Genomic DNA, 20,811 nt, shown 5'->3' with positions numbered 1-20,811 from the left:
GGTCCCTGTTGCCTCTTAGGAGCTTTGGTTTCTTCTTAAGGAATGGGAGGCTGGAAGGAGGCTAATTAGCAATAATGTGGTTTTATCTGAATATAGATGGTCTCAAGGGCCAGGCAGTAGCACATACAGTAGAGTGTACATGTTACAGTGTGGAAAGATGTGGGTTCAAGCCCCAGGCCCCCACCTGTAGGGGGAAGGTTCATGAGTGGTGAAGCAGTGCTACAGTTCTCACTCTCCTCCTCTCTGTATCTCCCTCTTCCCTCTCAATTTCTCTGTCCAAAATAACAAATAAAAACTTTAGAAGTGTCTCTCTCTTTTTTTTTTCCTCCTTCAGGGTTGTTGCTGGGCTCGGTACCTGCACCATGAATCCACTGCTCCTGGAGGCCATTTCCCCCCCCTTTTTGTTGCCCTTGTTGTAGCTTCGTTGTGGTTATTATTATTGCCCTTGTTGATGCAATTCGTTGTTTGATAGGACAGAGAGAAATGGAGAGAGGAGGGGAAAACAGAGAAGGGGAGAGAAAGATAGACACCTGCAGATCTGCTTCACCGCCTGTGAAGCGACTCCCCTGCAGGTGGGGAGCCGGGGGCTCGAACCGGGATCCCTACGCCGGTCCCTGCGCTTTGCGCCACATGCGCTTAACCCACTGCGCCACCGCCCGACCCCCTAGAAGTGTCTCTTAAATATGCTGTTGGCAGTTCTGAAGAAAGGGAGCTTGACTGAAGAGAGGCTTATAGTAAAGAGAAAAATTAGGGTCTTTTTGTTTTAAGATTTATTTAATTTCCTGAGGTAAAGATATAGAAAGAGAGAGGCCAGAGCAGCACCCTGGCATGTGCAGTGCCTGGGACCTCATGCTTGGATGTCCAAAGCTCTAACACTAAGCTACCTCCTAGCCACTAAAATACATATTTTAATTATCATTTTATTTGGGGTTAATGGTTCATAGTACAGTTGTTGACTTTTTTTAAATGAGAGATAAAGAACAGTGCACTGTCTAACCAGATATAATGCTCTACTTTCTTTTTGTCTTTCTTTGCTGTTACATAGTGCTAGGGAAGGAAATTAGGGCCTCGTGCATGCAAGGCCTGTACTCTACTGCTGAGCCATCTCTCTGGCCTAGTAGAATCAATGCCATGTGTGTAGTGCCTGTTCAGTAGAGATGGTGTGGAGAGGAAGAAGCTGGCTGACAAAGATGATGATGATATGGGGAGTGGGACAGATCAGTTTTGGATATGCTGATCCAGGTAGAATGTGCAGCAGGGGATTAGAAATATTAGGAATGAGCTATGTAGTCGTGGCCAAGTGGTTAAGGCGATGGACTAGAAATATTAGGAATGATAGATGATAGTATAGGCACCGAGCCCCAGTGATAACCCTGGAGACAAAAAAAAGAAAAAAATAAAGAAAGAAATATTAAGAATGGAGGGGGTAGATAGTATAATGGTTGTTATACAAAGAGACGCTCATGCCTTAGACTCCAAAGTCCGCTCACCACCATAAACCAGAACCGAAAAGTGCTCTGGTAGAAAAACAAAAAAACAAACACATCTTAAGCAAACCAAAGAAACATTAGGACTGGATCTGGGAGAGAGACTGAAATAGAGAATCAGCAGTTTGAATGATCCACATATGATTTGTAGTGGAGCCTCTGGAAATAAATGAACTTGTCCTGTGAAAGTATGTGGCATAGAAGAGCAGGAAGTCAAGGACAGATCCCTGGAGGATGCCAGCATTTATTCTATTTTACTTCTTTATTGGTTACTGCTGGGGCTCAGTGCCAGCATGATGAATCTGCCTCTCCTGGTGGCATCTACCCCTCCAAGCACATGGCAAGAGCCGCTTTGTCCTTACACGCCTCATTTCTGCACCCCCTCCTCTGTACTCCACCCCTAAGCAGTTTCATTTTCATCAGGAAATGTATCCACCCTATTCACTCCAAATACCTCCTCTGTGAAGTCTTTTTCAACTTTTTAAAAAAATATTTATTTATTCATTCATTTATTTAGGAGAGAGGGAGAAAGAACCAGATATTAGCCTGGTACATGTGCTGCTGGGGATCAAACTCCAGACCTCATGCTTGAAAGTCCAATGCTTTATCCACTGCACTACCTCCCAGACCAATATATATATATATTACAAATCAGAGCATTGCTCAGCTCTGGCTCATGATAATTACTACCAGGGTTTGAACCTGGGATCTCAGCACCTCTTTTGCAGAACCTTTTGCAGGACTACTATGCTCTCTACCCGGCTTTCCCCCGCCCCCCCCCCAACTTTTTTTTAAACAGCTAGTGTTGGTTTCTACAATATAATGTTTATAGTTTTGAGTTTAGCACTTAATAGGCAATTTTTTAAATATCATTATTGCCACCAGGGTTATTTCTGGGGCTCAGTGCCTGCACAATGAATCCTCAGCTCCTAGTGGCCATTTATTTCTTCTTCTTCTTTTTTTTTTTTTTTTTTGCCTACAGGGTTACTGCTGCGGCTTGATGCCTGCACCATGAATCCTTTGCTCCTGGAGGCCATTTTTCCCATTTTTGTTGCCCTTGTTGTTGCTTTTTTATTATTATTATTATTGTTGTTGGATAGGACAGAGAGAAATCGAGAGAGGAAGGGAAGACAGAGAAGGGGAGAGAAAGACAGACACCTGCAGACCTGCTTCACTGCTTGCAAAGTGACACTCCTGCAGGTGGGGAGCCAGGGGCTCCAACCAGGATCCTTACGACACCAGTCCTTGCACTTTGCGCCATGTGCGCTTAACCTACTGTGCTACTGCTCAGACCCCTATTTATTATTCTTTTTATTCAATAAGACAGACAGAAATTGTGAGGGGAGGACTAGAAGCGGGTTTCTTTTTTAAATTTTTTATATTTATTTATTCCATTTTGTTGTTTTATTGTTGTAGTTATTATTGTTGTTATTGATGTCATTGTTGGATAGAACAGAGAGAAATGGAAAGAGAAGACACAGAGGGAGAGAGAAAGATAGACACCTGCAGACCTGCTTCACCGCTTGTGAAGCAACTCCCCTGCAGGTGGGGAGCCAAGGGCTCTAACTGGGATCCTTCCAGCGGTCCTTGCACTTTGCGCCGCCTGCGCTTAACCTGCTGTGCTACCGCCCGACTCCCAGAAGAGGGTTTCTTTTATTTATTTATTTATTCCCTTTTGTTGCCCTTGTTGTTTTATTGTTGTAGTTATTATTATTGTTGTCGTTGTTGGATAGGACAGAGAGAAATGGAGAGAGGAGGGGAAGACAGAGAGGAGGAGCGATAGACACCTGCAGACCTACTTCACCGCCTGTGAAGCAACTCCCCGGCAGGTGGGGAGCCGGGGTTCGAACCGGGATCCTTATGCCGGTCCTTGTGCTTTGCGCCACCTGCGCTTAACCTGCTGCGCTACAGCCCGACTCCCAGAAGAGGGTTTCTAAAGAGAGGCACCAGCAGACCTGCTTCACCACTCATGAAGCCCCCCACACACACACACACAGGTGGAAAGTTAAGAGCTTGAACCCAGGTCCTTGCTCATTATAACATGTGCATTACAGGTAATTATTAACAATCATAACAATACAGGTAATTATTAACAATCATAACAATCCTATTCCTGATATATAATTGTTGGCTCTCAGTCTTGCCCAGTAGCCTTTGACCTTGGAAATCAGAGACTTGTTTGTTCATATAGAGTCTTATCAGAGTACCTGAATACAGAGGATGCTCCATCACAGAATTTAGCCCTATGATATATAATTACGTGCTTTGGTGTTTTGCCCATGAGACAACAAATGACCTGACCTCTGTGCTCTGGGACTTCTACCTCCAGACCCTATGATTAGAGAGTCTCAGGGGTAGCAGATGCTTTATAAATGATTGGCATACAATAATGAGATGAGATCAAGCAGCTGGGAAGATAGCTAAACTGACAGAATCCAAGACCTGCACACCAGAGGATTCCAGTTCAATCCCCAGCACCGAATGTATTAGAGTGATGCTCTGGCTTCTCACTCCATCTCATATGAAATTATGAAACTCAGTCCAGGAAACGGCACAGTGGATAAAGTGTCAGACTCTCAAGCATGAGTTCCCTAGTTTGACCCCAGGCAGCTCCTGTGTGATGTCTGCTTCTTTCTCTCTCTCCTCCTATCTCTCTCATTAATACATTAATAAAAATATTTTTAAAAAGAAAGAAAGAGAAAAGGAAGAGGAGGGAAGGGGAAGGATAAGGAAGGAAAGGAAACTGAAGCGAGGGGGGAAAATATATATTTTTAAAAGGTCAGCTTTGCAGTGTCTTCAGTCCTTGTTAACAGCTGAAGAACAACCTACACATATATCGAGAATTTCCAGGCTCACTGCTTGCTTTGGGGGCCAGAGATGTCACATTTGGGGGACTGTCTGCCCTGCACCTAAGGTTCTTTACCAGCATCTCTGACCTCTAGATGCCAGCAAAACCAACATCCCCTTCCCCCCCAAAACTGGCTGTGATACCCAAAATGTCCCCAGACATTACCAAGTGTTGTGAGCTACCTTGTGTCGACTCTGCTAGACGTTCTAAGGGCGGCCCAAGGATGACCTCACCCCTGGGGTTAGACACTGTTATTACCTCTGCTGTGGTGATAGGGTACTGGCATGCAAGAAGGGTCAGCAACTTGGCAGGGGGAAGGGGGCAGCTGGAAGCAAAGCAGGCCTCCCACACCACCTGCCGAAGGAACAGCCCTCTGGACTCTCTGTGCTTTGGGGCAACTAGAGGAAGCAGCCCCAAGCCCACCAAAGCCCAAGCAATGCCACCACAGCCACGGACCCACTATAAAACGCCTCCTTGGGAGACGGGGTGGCCCTGTGCACACAGGTGGTGTCCTCAGACTCAGGACTCAGATCTCTCTGTGGGGAGCCAGGTCCCCCAAGCCGTGACCCTGTGTGACCACCTGCTTTCCCAGACCCTCTTTTCCCAGACTCTCACCTCTGCTGTGTGCCCTGTACCCAAGAATCTAGGGCAGCACTTCCTGTCCCTAGAGACATGTGATTCCTGGAAGTATCAGCTCACCCTCAGGGCACCTCTCAGCTCAAAGCCCTCTGCCTGTCCTCCAGAGGGGAAGCAGACTGGACCCAGAGCTAACTACCCGGCAAGCATAAAGGAGCCCATAGCTGTGGGGGTTCTCAGGGGGCTGGCAACCCAAGTTAACCAGGCACTCCAGATGCAGATGCTCAACTGACTGCAGTTCTCCAGAAAGAAGCTGGGATCGCTTCTCAGCTCACTAACACTCTACGAAGCCCCTCATTGACTCAGAGAAAGCCCTCACCTCAGTCGGTCCCACAGAGTGCAGGTCACTTACCAGACAGCCCCACCCTGTACCACCTCCCGCTGGATTCCGCTCCATTCACACACTTCTTGATTAATGAGGCCTGCTTCCTCTGGGCGCCTGCATTTACTGTTCACTTGGCTTGAATGTGTTTCCTCTATTTGTTCAACTAGATTGGTTTTTGTTGTTCTTGTTGTTGTTATTTTTAGATAAAGAGAGGGGTTGGGCAGTGGCACACCTGGATGAGGGCACATGTATCATGTGGCACAAAGACCCAGGTTTAAGCCCTCAGTCCTCTTCTGCGGTGGCAGTGGTGAGCGCACGAGACGCAAAGCACAAGGACCGGCATAAGGATCCCAGTTCGAGCCCCCGGCTCCCCATCTGCAGGGGAGTTGCTTCACAGGCAGTGAAGCAGGTCTGCAGGTGTCTGTCTTTCTCTCCTCCTCTCTGTCTTCCCTTCCTCTCTCCATTTCTCTCTGTCCTATCCAACAACAACAATAACATCAATACAACAATAAAACAACAAGGGCAACAAAAGGAAATAAAGAAAAAAAAAACTAGTATAGCCACAGGCCCTTAGGAACATAACTAAAATATGTCTACTAGCTATCTACAAAATGGAGGACCCCCCCCCAAACTCTTTATCTGCACTATTCCAGCCCTTAGGTCCATGATTGGTCAACAGCTTGTTTGGCTTTGTATGTTAACTCTCTTTTCAACTACCAGATTCCACTAGGGAAAGAGAGAGACAGGCTGGGAGTATGGATCAACCTGTCAATGCCCATGTTCAGCGGGGAAGCAATTACAGAAGCCAGACCTTCAACTTTCTGCATCCCACAATGATCCTGGGTCCATATTCCAAGAGGGTTAATGAATAGGAAAAAGAACATTCTTTCCTAAAGAATAGGAAAGCTATCAGGGGAGGGGATGGGATACAGAGTTCTGGTGGTGGGAATTGTGTGGAGTAGTACCCTTCTTATCCTATGGTTTAGTCAATGTTGCCTTTTTTTTTTTTTTCCCTTGCCTCCAGGGTTATTGCTGGGCTCAGTGCCTGCACCATGAATCCACTGCTCCTGGAGGCCATTCCCCCCCCATTGTTGCCCTTGTTGTTGCAGCCTTGTTGTGGTTATTATTGTTATTATTGATGTCGTTCGTTGTTGGATAGGACAGAGAGAAATGGAAAGAGATGGGGAAGACAGAAAGGGGGAGAGAAAGACAGATACCTGCAGACCTGCTTCACCACAGGTGAAGTTACTCCCCTGCAGATGGGGAGCCAGGGGCTCGAACCGGGATCCTTACACTGGTCCTTGCACTTTGCGCCATATGCGCCTAACTTGCTGCGCTACTGCCCGACCCCCAATGTTTCCTTTTTATAAATAAAAACTTTAAAAAAAAAAAAGAGAAGAAGGACAGGGCTGGGAAGATAGCATAACAGACATGTAAATTACTTTTATACCTAAGGGACCAAAGGTCCCAGGCTCAATCCCCAGCACCACCTTAAACCAGAGCTGATCAGTGCTCTGGGGAAAAAAAAGGAAAATAAATAAAAAGATATTAAAAGAGAGAGAGAAGCATCTGGGGAGTGGCACACCTAATTAAGAGCACCTGTTACAATATGCAAAGACCTAGGTGCAAGCCCCTGACTCCCAGCTACAAGGGGCAAGCTTCTCACCATCCTCTCTCAATTTCTCTCTGTCTCTATCCAATAAATAAAATATAAAAAGAGAGAAAGGCAGAGAGGAAAAACAGCACCAAAACTTTCTTCAATTCAGTGGGGGTCAGGCTTGAAGCTGGGCCATGCACATGGCAAAGCAGAGCACTACCCAAGTAAGCTATTTCACCAGACCACAACTCTCTCTCCCTCTCTCTCTCTCTCTCTTCCTCTAGGGTTATCACTGGGTTCAGTGCCTGCGCTACAAATCCACCACCTGGACCATTTTTTCCCATTTTGTTACCCTTGTTGTTGTTATTATTGTTGCCATTGCTGCTGTTGTTATTGGAGAGGACAGAGAGAAATTGAGAGAAGAGGGGAAGGCAGAGAGAGGGAGAAAAAGATAAGACACCTGCAGACTTGCTTCATCGCTTGTGAAGCCCCCCCCCCCCCCCGCAGGTGGGGAGCCAGGGGCTCGAACCGGGATCCTTACGCTGGTCCTTAAGCTTTGCGCCACCAGCGCTTAACCCACTGTGCTACCGCCCAGCCCCTCACAACTCTCTCTTTACCCAGCTTATGCATACACACACCCCCAGTCAAAAATCCACACACACCCAACATTTCAGCCTCCCTCCCCTGCTCACAGAGGTTTCTGCTATTCTGTCAGCTACGGTAACACCAGTGTCTAGAACCATCCTGGAGCCCAATGACCTCACTGGGCTGCACCAACACACAGATGGGTCTGCTGGGGTCACTGCTGCCACAGTGCAGGTGGAGGAGAAAAGAAGAGCGAGGCAGTGAGGCAAGGACAGATACTGTCCTGAGCCTCAGGGCCCAACCCAAGCTGAACACAGCCTGCAGACTGTGACCTGCCCCTTCACTGAACAGCACAGCATGACCAAGGCACGACTCCAGGCATAGGGCTGTCCGGCTGTCTATCTACCTGTGAAAGCTGAGAACAGAGGGGCTGGCTAGCTCCCCCTGAAAGTAGGCAGGCTTCTTCCCCCACTCTCATCCCAGAAACATCACCCATTTTACTGGCTGCCAGTCACAAGACCTCAGAGAATCACTTGAAAACTAGTCTGCCTGGGAGAGGCAGAGGCTTGGAATTCCATTCTGAGTGGAACAGAGGCAGGGTGAGGAATCAATTGTGCCAGGGACAAACAGGAGAAATCCCTTGTGGGCCAAGGACCTGCCCCGGGTTCCATCTTTACTCCTGCCATGAGCTCAGAGGCAAAACTGAAGACACCACCAGGGAGCTGCCCTCCTTTCTTGGGCCTCCAGACAAAGCCTCTGAAAATGTCGGTGACTAGGTGCCAGGCAGTGGTGCACCTGGTTAAGCACACACATTATAGTATGCAAGGACCCAGGTTCAAGCCCCTAGTCCCCCCACCTGCAAGGGGAAAGCTTCATGAGTGGTGAATCAAGGCTGCAGGTGTCTCTCTCCCTCTCTATCACCCCCTCCCATCTCAATTTCTCTGTCTCCATCCAATAATAAGTAAATAAAAATATTTTAAAAGAAAGAGAAAGAACAAAAGGAAGGAAGGAAGGAAATGGTGGTGACACCAACCCTGTCCTGTGCCATACAGGTTTGACTGTGGAGGACCTGCAATATGGCAGGTCCACACAGGTGTGTGGTAAATGGGAGCCATATACTGAACATCAAAGACAATATAATGAATCGGGGTGGGGGTGGGGCAGGTGGTGGCACACCTGGTTAAACGTCATTACCATAAGCAGGAGTTCAAGCTCCAGCTCCCCATCTGCAGGGGGAATGCTTCATGTGTAGCAGTGCTGAAGGTATATTTCTCTCTCCTTTTCTCCTCCCCTCTCAATTTCTCTCTGTCCTAGCAAATAAAATAGAAATAAAAAGGAAAAAATGGCCACTCAGAGCAGTGGATTCATACTGCTGGCACCAAGCCCTAGCGATAACCCTGGTGGCAATTAAAAAAGAGAGAATGCAAGCTGTCACCTTAAAAATTATTTATGGGTGGCCCAGGAGGTAATGCAGTGGATAAAACACTGAACTCTCAAGCATGAGGTCCTGAGTTTGATCCCTGGCAGCACATGTACCAGAGTGATGTCTGGTTCTTTCTCTCTCTCCTATCCCTCTCATTAATAAATAGGGAAAATTTAAAAAATATATATTTATGTGAACCAGGCAGTGGTGCACCTGGTAGAGAGCATGCTCAGAGGCCTGGGTTCAAACCCCCTACCCCCACCTGCAGGGTGACAAATGGTGAAACAGTGCTGCAACTCTCCCTCTCTCTCCTTTTCTTTTTAAAAATTTTTTTACTACCTTTACTTATTGGATAGAGACAGTCAGAAATTGAGAGGCATGGAGGAGAGAGGGGGGAGAGGGAGAGGGAGAGGGGAAGGGAGAGGGAGAGGGAGAGAAGGGGAGAGAGAGAGAGAGATCTGCAGACCTGCTTTACCACTTGCAAAGCTTTCCCCTGCAGGTGGAGACCAGAGGCTTGAACCGGGGTCCTTGCACACTGTAACATGTGCTCAACTGGGTGCGACACCACCTGGCCCCTTCTCTCTCTCCTTTTCTATCTCCTCCTCCCTTCTCAGTATCCCTGTCTCTACCCACTAGAAGCAGCTGTAGAGTGACTGGGCTCTGCTTCAGGAAGGCCGAGGAAGGAGGTCTGAGAGGCATGAGCAGGACCCTGGTCACTGAGGTTCACTGTAAGCCCAGAAAGTACTGTCTTTCCCCTCCCTGTGCCCTGCTCTGAGGCCCTTTAAGGCAAGGAGAAAGACTGAGTTCAAGATAACATTGCTACTCGCCCATCTGTCAATCTATTCGCAGTCAGCTTCTTCCCCAAGAGTCTGTACTATTCCCAAGGCATCACCTCTTTTTTTTTTTTTAATATTTATTTATTCCCTTTTGTTGCCCTTTTTTTGTTGTTGTTGTTGTTATTGTCGTCATTGTTGGATAGGACAGAGAGAAATGGAGAGAGGAGGGGAAGACAAAGAGGGGGAGAGAAAGACACCTGCAGACTTGCTTCACCGCTTGTGAAGCGACTCCCCTACAGGTGGGGAGCCAGGGGCTCCAACCGGGATCCTTACACCAGTCCTTGTGTTTTGTGTCATGTGTGCTTAACCCGCTGCGCTACCACCCACCCTACTTCTTCCACCTCTCACACCACACCAGCCCAGCATCCACATACGTGACCAAGTCTGATTGGCAAGCAGATCATAGTAAAATGCCTCCCAGAGACCCTTCTCTTTGAGCCAAGAGCTGTGTCCCATGGCCAGACACTGGGACTACTGTCACTGCTACTTATCTTTGGGGAAACTCTTCAGTGCCCATAACTCTTGTTCTCCTCTCGCCCCTTCTGACAAATGCTCTGTGAATATTAACTCTCAGCAGCTATCTTCGTGGACAACATAGAATCCAATAGCTGCAACTGTGGGATGTGGAGTTGAGCTCAACCAAATCAATGCAACCAGTATTGTGTCCAGAAACACCAGGTGTGGAATGTCAACCCTTCAGTCCAAGACTCTGGTGAGACAGTTCCTAGCTCACAGGACTCCTCAATTCCATCCTGGGTGGTACACCTCCTAACAAAGCCACAAAACCTAGATGAAGATCAGGGCACATGAGACAGAACACACGTACCCATATGTTAGGGCGGAATATACACCTTAAAGCCAAAGAGCGCAATAGTTTGCAGTGATCCAAAACAGCAAGACACCATAAAATGATATTTATATACCATTCCCATATTTGGGAACTACTCTCTGCCCTGATCCAGCTTTCTAGTCCTATTTCCAACTCAATACCTTTGGTCCACCTGCATGTTAGCTGTTGTGCTCAGGCAAAAATTAGTACAGTCACGAGACCCTTGGAATATACTTAAAATAGATCTACTAGTTTTTTCTAAAATGGAGACCCCAAAACTCTTCTGCTATATTCTTGCCTTTAGGTTCCTGACTATAAAACAATTTGTTCTGCTTTATATCTTAATGCTTTTTTAGCCACCAAGTTTCAGATGCTACCATAACACCATCCTGACTTCCCTGGACAGAGGACCTCACCAATGTACCCTAGACCCACACCTCTCCAGAGCCCTGCCCCACTAGGGAAAGACAGAAACAGGCAGAGAGTATGGATCGACCTGCCAATGCCCAGGGCTAGCAAAGAAGCAAATACAGAAGCCAGACCCCCCACCTTCTGTACCGCATAATGATCCTGGGTCCGTGCTCCCAGAGAGATAAAGAATAGGAAAGCTTTCAAGGGAAGGGATAGGATATGAAACTCTGGTGGTGGAAACTGTATGGAGTTGTACCCCTCTTATCCTATGGTCTTGTCAATATTTTTATTTTATAAATAAATTAATAACAATAGAAAACTATTAAAAAGCCCGATTTGGGGGTCAGGGAGATAGTTCAACATGTTAGAGAATAGTATTTCATGCCTGAGGCTCCAGAGACTCCAAATTCAATCCCCAGCACCACCAGAAACCTGAGCTAAGTTGAGTTCTGGTCTTTATCTTTCTCTGTGATGGTCTCTTATCAAAAATAAGTCAGTCCTTGGTTAATCGCATACATTACAGTGCACAAGGACATAGGTTCAAGCCCCTGGTCCCCACTTGCAGGGGGGAAGCTTAAGGAGTGGTGAAGCAGGGCTGCAGGTATCTCTCAATCTCTCTCTATCACCCCCTCCCCTTTCAATATCTCTCTATATATACACAAATAAATAAATAAAATTTTTTAAAAATCAGTCAGTCTATCCTGAAACTGAAAGCACAGAGTAAAGATTAAAACTTTCACTATGCATAGATGAACAGAGAAAAGGCTCTGGAAAACCCCCACCCCAGCCCTCACTAGAGCATCCTAAGCAGATCCTTCACTCTGCAAAGGTGAGAATTTTAGCTTGCATTATTCCATCCTGCACCCAGACTTCACCTGAGGAAGGAGGCCGCCAGAGGCAAGAGTTAGCACCCAGTTTCCCAGAGAGTCCTGGTCAGGTCAGAGCTGCCTGCACTGGAGGGTGGGCTCCATCCCCCTGGACCTACTCCGTGTCCAAGTTGCTCAATATGGAAATTTCTGCACCCTCACACTTAGTCTGGCCTGTTGCCTCATTGCATTTCCTTTGTAGTTAACACATGTACTGTTCTGTCTGTGCTCATGAGATCGTGTGCCCCATTAGAAAGCAGGAGCTAGGGAGAGATAGCATATGAATATGCAAAAAGACTTGCATGCCTGAGCCTCTGAGGCCTCAGGTTTAATCCCCAACACCACCATAAGTCAGAGCTGAGTGTGGGAAACGGGAGGGGAGGGGAGGGGAGGACAGGACTCAGCCCTACAAAGGCAGCTGGGGCACTGCTGGCCAGCTTATCACTGTGCTCATAAAGATGTTCTTATCACAGGCAGCTGTGGTTTCCATACATCTGTTGACTCACTTTTACCACCTCAGCTGACATCAGTTAATGACCCCGAGGACCTGGGGGAACTACTGGCCTAAAGACACCTTTTACCCCTAGAACATCTTCCTTCAACCTGACATCAAAGCTAAAACCCCAGGCCCCAGAGGACAACACAGCCCCAGTCCTCCTGGAGGCAGAGGAAAAGAGGTAGGGTGTCACCCAGCCCCTGCAGTCCCAGCCACACTAATCTTGGGGGCAGGGAGGCAGTGCAGCACTGAGGCACAGGACTTGCATGCAAGAGGCCCCAGGTTGGATCTCTGGCATCACCAACAGCCAAGGCCGAGTAGTGCTTTAGTCCAAAACACACACACATAGTATACAAAATCTTATAAGTCAACATTACCTCAATTTTTAGGAAACAAACAACAACAGTAAGAATGAAAAATTAGCGCAAAGTGTAAGGACCATCCTAAGGATCCCAGTTCAAGCCCCTGGTTCCCCACCTGCAGGGGAGTTGATTCACAGGCGGTGAAGCAGGTCTGCAGGTGTCTATCTTTCTCTCCCCCTCTGTGTCTTCCCCTCCTCTCTTCATTTCTCTCTCTCCTATCCAACAATAACGACAGCAATAACAGCAATAAAACAACAAAGGCAACAAAAGGGAATAAATAAATATTTAAAAAAAACCTCAAGTGGTAGCACAGCGGGTTAAGCACAGGTGGCACAAAGCACAAGGACCAGCGTAAGGATCTCGGTTCAAGCCCCCGGCTCCCCACCTGTAGGGGAGTCACGTCACAAGCAGTGAAGCAGGTCTGCAGGTGTCTATCTTTCTCTCCCCGTTTCTGTCTTCCCCTCATCTCTCCATTTCTCTCTATCCTATCCAACAACGACATCAATAACAACAATAATAATAACTACAACAACAAAACAAGGGCAACAAAAGGGAATAAATAAATATTTTAAAAGTTTTTTTAAATCTTAAAAAAAAATTCTGGGTTGAACACACATTCCAATAAGATCTTGCTCAGAGGAAGCAAAACAAACAAACAAACAAAAGAGGAACATGAATTGTGGAGCTTCACCACACCCCTGGACCTGATCTCTGAACCCTGAAGCTCAGCGGCTGTGCGTGTGTTGGCACGAGTCACATCTCCAGGTCGTGTGCTTCCTGTTGGGTCACAGCAATGAGACCCGGGTCACCCATGCCAGGAAGAGGAGCTGTGTGGGGCGTCAGCCAGAGAAGTGGACACAGCTGGTCTCAAGCTCCCCAGATACACATCACCTGCCTCCCACAGACCAGGGCCCTGCTTGTCGCCCCTGTGTCCTTCATGGACAGGGATGGACCACCAGCCATAGCAGGTGCACAGCTAAGTGGGGGCTGCAGACATCTACCCTCTGTGCATCCAGCCATTCACACTGGTGCAAGGCTGTGCCAAATTTACAGGGTTTTTGTTTTTGTTTTTTTTTTCCTTCTTCTTGCTGTAGATGAATGCTCACTCCTCAAGGAAATAGCTTCCTTTAATTTCAAAGATCTGGGATTTTTTTTTCTTTTTTCTTTGTTTTTAAAGAGTGGATGTGAAGGATGCAGACTGCAGTGACTCCAAGACAGGCTCCAAAAACTGCAGAAATAAGATAGGCCCCAGTTTTGAGAAAAACAGGTCCTGGAATTCAGGACGGTTACTGGAGATTGAACCCATGGCCCTGAGTCAACAGGAGCAAAGATAAGCTGAGCATTAAGAAAGGCATCTCCGGAGAGATAGAGACCATTAAGCATTTCCAAGGCATCTCCGGAGAGATAGAGACCGTTAAACATTTTCCCACATTTCCCCCCAAGATGTGTAAAGAAGATAACTATAAGGCTAAGCTTGTCATGTATGCTATGTAACCCATACCCTATATATTTCCTTCTGTGCTGGGGTTCGAGGTTGAACACTTGAGGGCTGCTTTGTCAGTGTCTCAGTGTCTCGGCCCTAGCCTGACTAGCAATAAAGACTGTGCTTTTGCATCATTCTCGTCTCTTGGTGTCTTCCTTGGATAACCGGACCCAACAGATGAAAGAAGCTGTCAGAGCACTGCTCTACTCTGGCTTATGGATTGAACCTGGGACCTCAGTACCCCAGACACGCAAGTCTTTTACAAAGCCATTACACTGTCTCCCCAGAACCAAAGTTCTAACTGTCTGCTTTATGAGTGAGAGACCAAGAGCACCACTCTGGCATATGCAGTGCCAGGGATCAAACCCAACCAAGGACCTCACATAGACAAGTCCTGTGTTCTACCTTCTGAGCCAATTCGCTGACCGCAGAATAAAGCTGTCTTTCACAACAAAGCCACTTGATCCTCTCCTCACCTCCAGGCACCTCTCCATTGTCCAGAGCAAAGATCTAGGTGTGTACAGATGCTGGGAGGGGTGTGCCCAGCCTAGCTCCCAGGAAGCAGCATTGGGGAAATTGGCACAGCCAGCCTGTCAGTTAAATATGTTCTGTGTATCTTGCCCCCTGGACACACAAAAATCACCTTTTTTACAAGCAGGTGTGGCTTCTGTGAAACTGCCTCCAGCAGAGGATAGAGCATAATGGTTATGCAAACAGAATCTTATACTTGAGGCTCCAAAGTCCCAGGTTCAAGCCCCCCACCACCACCACCACCACAAGGCAGAGCTGAACAGTGTTCTGGTAAAAAGAAGAAACTGCTCCCTGATTCTTTCAACTCACTTGTAACACTGCCCCAGAGATACCCCTATGTGGGTCCAGGGAGGCCTGGGGACACCTCTTCTGTTCCCTGTCTGTTCCCCCAGAAGAGCAGCCTGCTCCCTTCAGAGAGCTGAGGGCTACCATCTCAGACCCAAGGGAAAGGCAGCAAAGATGGGGGGAAAGGGAACATGTGGATGGTTCCAGACTGAACAGAGAGCAGCACCTGAGGTCTGAAGAGTGTAAGGAACAAGAATAAGTCCCTCCTAGTTGGAGACAGAGCAAGGCAAGGCTGACAGACGTGCTAAAAGGCCACCTGACCACATAAGCAAGAGCTGGTGAGAGTCACAGGCCACTGGAGGATGGGGCTTTATCAAGTTGCTAGGATGGCACATGAGGACCAACTGGAGAGGAGCCAGCTGGATATATATATATAATTTGTGTGTGTGGTTTTTTTTTTTTTAAAGAGGGGGGCAGGGGTAGATAGCATAATGGTTATGCAAAGAGACTCTCATGCCTGAGGCTCCAAACTCCCAGGTTCAATCCCCTGCAGTACCATATGCCAGAGCTGAGCAGTGCTCTGGTTAAAAAAAGGGAGGGGGGCAGAGAGATCACAGTGCCAATGTTTGTTTCCTTCAGTGTAGTAGATGCCTGGCTTAAACTTGAGTGGCGGGAAGAGATGGGGGAGAGAGAGAGACATACACACACAATGCACCAAAGCTTTCTTCAATACGGGGGGGGGACAGGCCAAACCAAAACTGAATTACACACATAGCAAGGCAACTATCCAAGTTAAGCTATTTCACTCACCCAGATGGATCAATTTTGAAAGACCCCCAGGACTGTTTGCAAAGTGACAGGTAAGGAAACTATGGCAGAGTTAAGGGCTCCAAGGTGATGAAGCTACAAGTGCTGCAGGCAGGAAGGATGAACCCAAGCAGTGGGCACCAGCCTCTGAGCACCCTGGGTTTGGGGTTAGCTATAGGGGTCGCTCTGCAGTCTGGTCACAGACAAGGTGACCCTGACAAGGTCCCTCAGCTCTCAGAGTCTCAGATGCCTCATCTGTGAAGTGGGGGTGGTGAGAGCAAGTGCTGGAAGGTGCGAGCCTGGAAACAAACCTGTAGGAATGGAAGTCCATAGTCTTAGTCCACAGAAAGCGCACAGGCCTGGAAGGAAGGGGACTCCGGTTCCAGTCCCCACCCCACCCCCACAAAGGGAGGAGACTGCAGCCCCTGGAAGCTGCACTCACCTCTCCTGCCGCCAGCCGAGCCATGTACACAGACACCGGGACGGGCAGTGCCCAGTGCAGACGCCCCACCCTGTACCAACGTGGATCTACATACTGGCCAGACTCAGGATGCACAGCTGGGGTGGGGAGGAGCCTGGGGTTGGGGAGAGGGAGAGGCCTCCACAGAGAAGTCACTGTCACCCTTGCTGGGCGCCCAGCATCCCATCTGTCCCACCTGCCATCCAGGCCAATAAGATTGGCGATTGGCTGGAGCCCCTTCAGGACAGACCTGAGCCCCCTCTGAGAGGCAACACCCCCTCCCGGCAGGTCTAGCAGGAAGTCCTTTGCTGAAAGTCCTCTGCCAGGTGATGCCCCTCCCAGCTCAGAGTAATGTCCTAAGATTGACACATGTGGGTGGTGCCCCAGTTCAGCTGAGCAAAGGTACCCGTCAGCATGGCTAGGCATGGAAGACCCTCTGAGTAGCAAGGGGTTCAGGCAATCCCCCTTTCCCTTGACCCCTGGCTCCAGCAGGCACTCCCACTTGGGAAGGACTTAGGTCCACTCACCTCCCCAAACATCTGTGAGCACAGAGGTGGACCACAGGGCATCCACAGGGAGACTCAGAAGAGCTGAAGTAGGACTGGGGGGGCCAGGGGTGCTATGTAGGCTGGGGAGGGCTTGGGGGGATGGCCAGGGATGGGTCTCTACGGAAGAAAGACAGTGGAGACTCCCACTTTCGGGGGGCTGGGCAGTGGTGCAGCGGGTTAAGCACACATGGCACAAAGCGCAAGGATTGGTGTCATAGGATCCCGGTTCGAACCCCCAGCTCCCTACTTGCAGGGGGGTCGCTTCACAAGCGGTGAAGCAGGTCTGCACGTATCTATCTTTCCTCTTCTCTCAAGTTCTCTCTGTCCAATCCAACAACAACAGCTATAACAACAGTAACAACAAGGGCAACAAAATGGGAAAAATAGCCTCCAGAAGCAGTGGATTCTAGTGCTGGCACTGAGCTCCAGCAATAACCCTGGAGGCAAAAAAACAAAGACTCCCACTTTCTATCTCTTCTGGTCCCGAGAAAGGAGCAGCCATAGGAGAGGCCGATCTGAGACTTTCACACCAACAGGCTCTCGAGCAGGGAGGGCAGGGGGGTCCCCTCCTCTAGGAGCTGCTAACTGAGCTGGGTCCTGGGTACAGGCTGCTTAGGCAGAGAAGTGAGTGCCAGCCCTATGGGGGGTGCAGCACATCTGTCCCCAAAGCCCCAGTTCAGACGCTGCTCTACACAGATCCCACCACATCAAATACCAGCCCCACGAAGGAGCAGCAGAGACCAAACACAGTGATCCCAGCTCAAACATAGGGGCAGCCTCAAACACCAGATGGAGGAGACCCAAAATCTATAGTGCCCCTTCCGCACTGTGCCTGTGCCTCCTCTCCCCTTCCCTGACCACCCTACCCTACCCCATACCAACATACAGTTTCTGGGGCCTGCAGGGTGCCCTCAGTCAGGGGGCTCTCCTCCTCCATGTCTGGGGGTGCAGGGCTGCTCCCTGATGCTCTCTGCTGCTCCCTGCCCAATCACCACCTCCAGGCTTCTAACTTCAGCTCTGGCTACAGTCAGAGTTTGTTTGTCAGCTCACAGGTCCCTGGAGTTATCAGCCAGAGAGCCAGGAGCTTCTTGAGGCTCAGGGAGTGACTGAGCCAGCCTCTGGGGACCTGTGTCGCTGAAGTTAGGGGAAGGGAAATCCTGGGCTCCAGCCCTCCCCTGGCTAAACCCAGCTCCTCTAGGAAGACAGACTGCTCTGGTCACACTCAGAAGGGCATCAACACTTGGGTGGGCTGAGGAGATAGAGTAGTTAGGCAAAAACTTTAATGCCTGAGCTTCTAAGGCAAATTCAATCCCCAACACTACCATAAACCAAAAGAAACATAATAATGATAATAACAACAATGAAAGAAATTTCTTTAAAAAGACAGCTGTCCCTTCCTCACTAGGCCAGAGCCCCACCCCACCCCCCAGCCAATTGGCCTGGACTGTCCCCGAGGCCCACTTGCCAGCTCAGACTCTCTGAGCCCAAGTCCTGAAGCTTTAGAGTTACCCCAGTACCCCAACCTGGGGATAAAGATAAAAGGGCAAGGCAGCACCTGCTCAGCAGGTCTGGGCCTTACCCACCTCTCCATCAGGCTGTAGGTCCAGGGTCACACACCTGAAAACCAGGCAAGGGCAGTGCCAGGGGTCAAGATCAGTGCCAGAAGCCAGGGCTCTCAGCCATTCGTGTCCCCAGAAGTCTGCCCAGGCCTTGCCAGCAGCTCCCAGAGCCAGTCCAGCTCTACCACTGGAAGAACACGGCCCTGTTAACCCAGAACCCACATGGACCAGTCAGATCTGGGGGCTCCTTCCTGGTGCCCCAGAGACTCACAGAGCATGGAGGCAGGTGCTGGGGAGATCTTTCGGCTGGGAAAATGCCTGCTAGAGGCTCCAAGTTTCATCTCCAGCGGCAGTGCTGCACAGCCAGGACCTCGCCCCTGCACTCTACTCTCTCGGGTGATTTAAATAATCACAAATCTCCCCCCATGGCCCCCCCTTTTTTTTCTGAGACCAGAACTGCTTAGTTCTGGTATATGGTGGTGCTGGGGATTGAACCTGAGACTTCAGAGCCTCAGGTTTGAAAGGCTTTTGTATAACCACCATACTGTATAACCACCCAGCCCTCCCCTCCTTTTTTTTTTTTAAGCAAGGGGAGACTCACAATACCAAGTACACCCAGCCCCCACCTTAAATTAGGGCCCACCAGAAACCACCCCCCCACCCCCAGCCAATCACACTCACAGCCTCTCCTGAGTGACTGCTTTCTCTGGGCTGAGCGCTGACAGAACTGGGTTCCTAGGAGAGCACACACCAACCCGGACAGCTCACCTGGCCTTCCTGGCCTGTCCATCTAGCTGTTCCAGAAAGAGAACATTTTTCTGCTCCCTCTATTTGGACAGCTGTGGGGACAGTGAAGGTGAGGAGAGAATGTTGATCGTTAGAAGGAGGGTGTGTGTATAGGGAACAGGGCCTCTCAAAGGGAAGGGGTCTAGGGTCAGCCCAGTGGGTGGGGACAAGATGAAGGGGCTTCCAGGCCAGCCTAGGGCCTGAGGGGAGGAGACAGAAGGCCCAGGGCAAGGAGCCCAGGAGCACTTCAGATGGAAGGAGTCAGGTTCTGACTGGGGCTCAGCACAGCCTCTGTCCAGTGGACATCATCTTGCCTCTCTCACAGGGTCTGCAGCCCCTGGCCAGCATGTCTAGGCTAGCAGCAAGGGCACAAGAGTGGACAACTTCAGTAAGGCAGAGGGCAGAAGATCTGGGAGCCTACCACCTTTCCAACCCGGTCCAGAAAGTAGGACCCTGGAGTCAAGATCACTTTCTCTCTCCCTGCCCCATCCCTTTCTAGCCATTCCATCATGGTGTCTGTTTAGACCCACCCCTTGTTCATTGCCCCCCCCCCCATTATGTAACACACAGAGGGAGCTTTGTTGTCAAACCAAATCCATACGGAGCTGGAACCGGCCAGCACAGCTGTTCCCCATTCCCTGGGCCTTGACAGGACAGGGCCAAAGCACCAGGCAGGAAGCCCGCCCCCAGGTCTCCACTCTTGGAGATGGGGGGCACACACTGGCTCCAGGGCCCTGGGGCAGCTGAATGGGTGGCCAGGGATCAGTCACCACTGTGTGGGACCGCAGCAGGGGACCAGCTGGCTCAGAGGCCAGAACAAAGCCAGGGTCACAGAGAAGGAAAGCTCTGGGCCAGGAGCAGGGCTGCAGCCAGCAGCTGAAAGGGGGCACAGGGCTGCACGAGTATGCTCCCTGTTCTTGTCGACACACAGATGTGTGCTCATGATCTGTGCGTGCACAAGCATGTGCATAGCTGCAGCATGCGCACACACACAAACAACACACGCGTGTGCTCACCTGGTAGGCATTTGAGCAGAAACCTGGTCCCCCCTGGGCGGGCTCCTCCATGCCAGCAGGGGACCCCAGGGAAAGAGCAGGCTCTGGGGAGAGGAGAGCAGAAACAGTCCTGCCCCAGCTCCTCCCTGGACACCCTCAGGCTCCAGGGCCAGGTCCCTCCCACAGAGCAGGGTGGGGACTGGGGAGGTGGTTTATACTCGGGTGGGCACTGCCTCTTCACCAAGCCCAACTGCCAGGAAGCCATTCTGCTCTGAAACACGGGCACTACAGCCGGGGAGGTAGCTCCGGTGCCAGAGCCCAAGACTTGCCTGAGGATCCTGATTCAGTTCCCAGCTCTCTAACTTGTCTCTTACTCTCTGTCTCATGTGAAAAACTCTCATACTTGTATCTACTAAGTAAACAGAATTTTTTTTTTAAAAAAAGACACCAACCAGAAGGGTGGGGGAGATAGCACAATGGTTACATACACTCTAATGCCTGAGGCACCAAAGGTTTAGTAATCTCCAGCACCACCATAAATCAGAATTGAACAAAAACAACAAAAAACACCTGCACTGGCCTGACCAACAGAACCTGCAGGGACAGAAAAGAAGGACCTGAGGTCTCATAGGGTGCCCCACCCACACCCCCTGTAG

At 49.5% G+C, this 20,811-nt stretch overlaps 1 protein-coding gene across 4 annotated transcripts in view; it reads right to left on the bottom strand.

The window, feature by feature from the left end:
- Positions 1 to 20,811, bottom strand: part of ST3GAL4 (ST3 beta-galactoside alpha-2,3-sialyltransferase 4) — a 52,417-nt gene that overhangs the window by 19,818 nt on the left and 11,788 nt on the right. For 2 of the 4 annotated variants that reach the window (XM_060180157.1, XM_060180158.1), the window contains exon 1: positions 20,177 to 20,195. The exons of the other annotated variants lie outside the window; for them this stretch is intronic. The gene's annotated coding sequence lies outside the window, so the exon portion shown is untranslated. Of the gene's footprint in view, positions 1 to 20,176; positions 20,196 to 20,811 lie in introns of those variants that run through there. 4 annotated transcript variants of the gene reach the window in all.

The sequence above is a fragment of the Erinaceus europaeus genome, chromosome 20 (genome assembly GCF_950295315.1).
Source record: "Erinaceus europaeus chromosome 20, mEriEur2.1, whole genome shotgun sequence".
NCBI classification, from domain to species: domain Eukaryota; kingdom Metazoa; phylum Chordata; class Mammalia; order Eulipotyphla; family Erinaceidae; genus Erinaceus; species Erinaceus europaeus.
The sequence above is the reverse complement of the archived record's forward strand: the minus strand, read 5'-3'. Positions and strand labels throughout refer to the sequence as shown.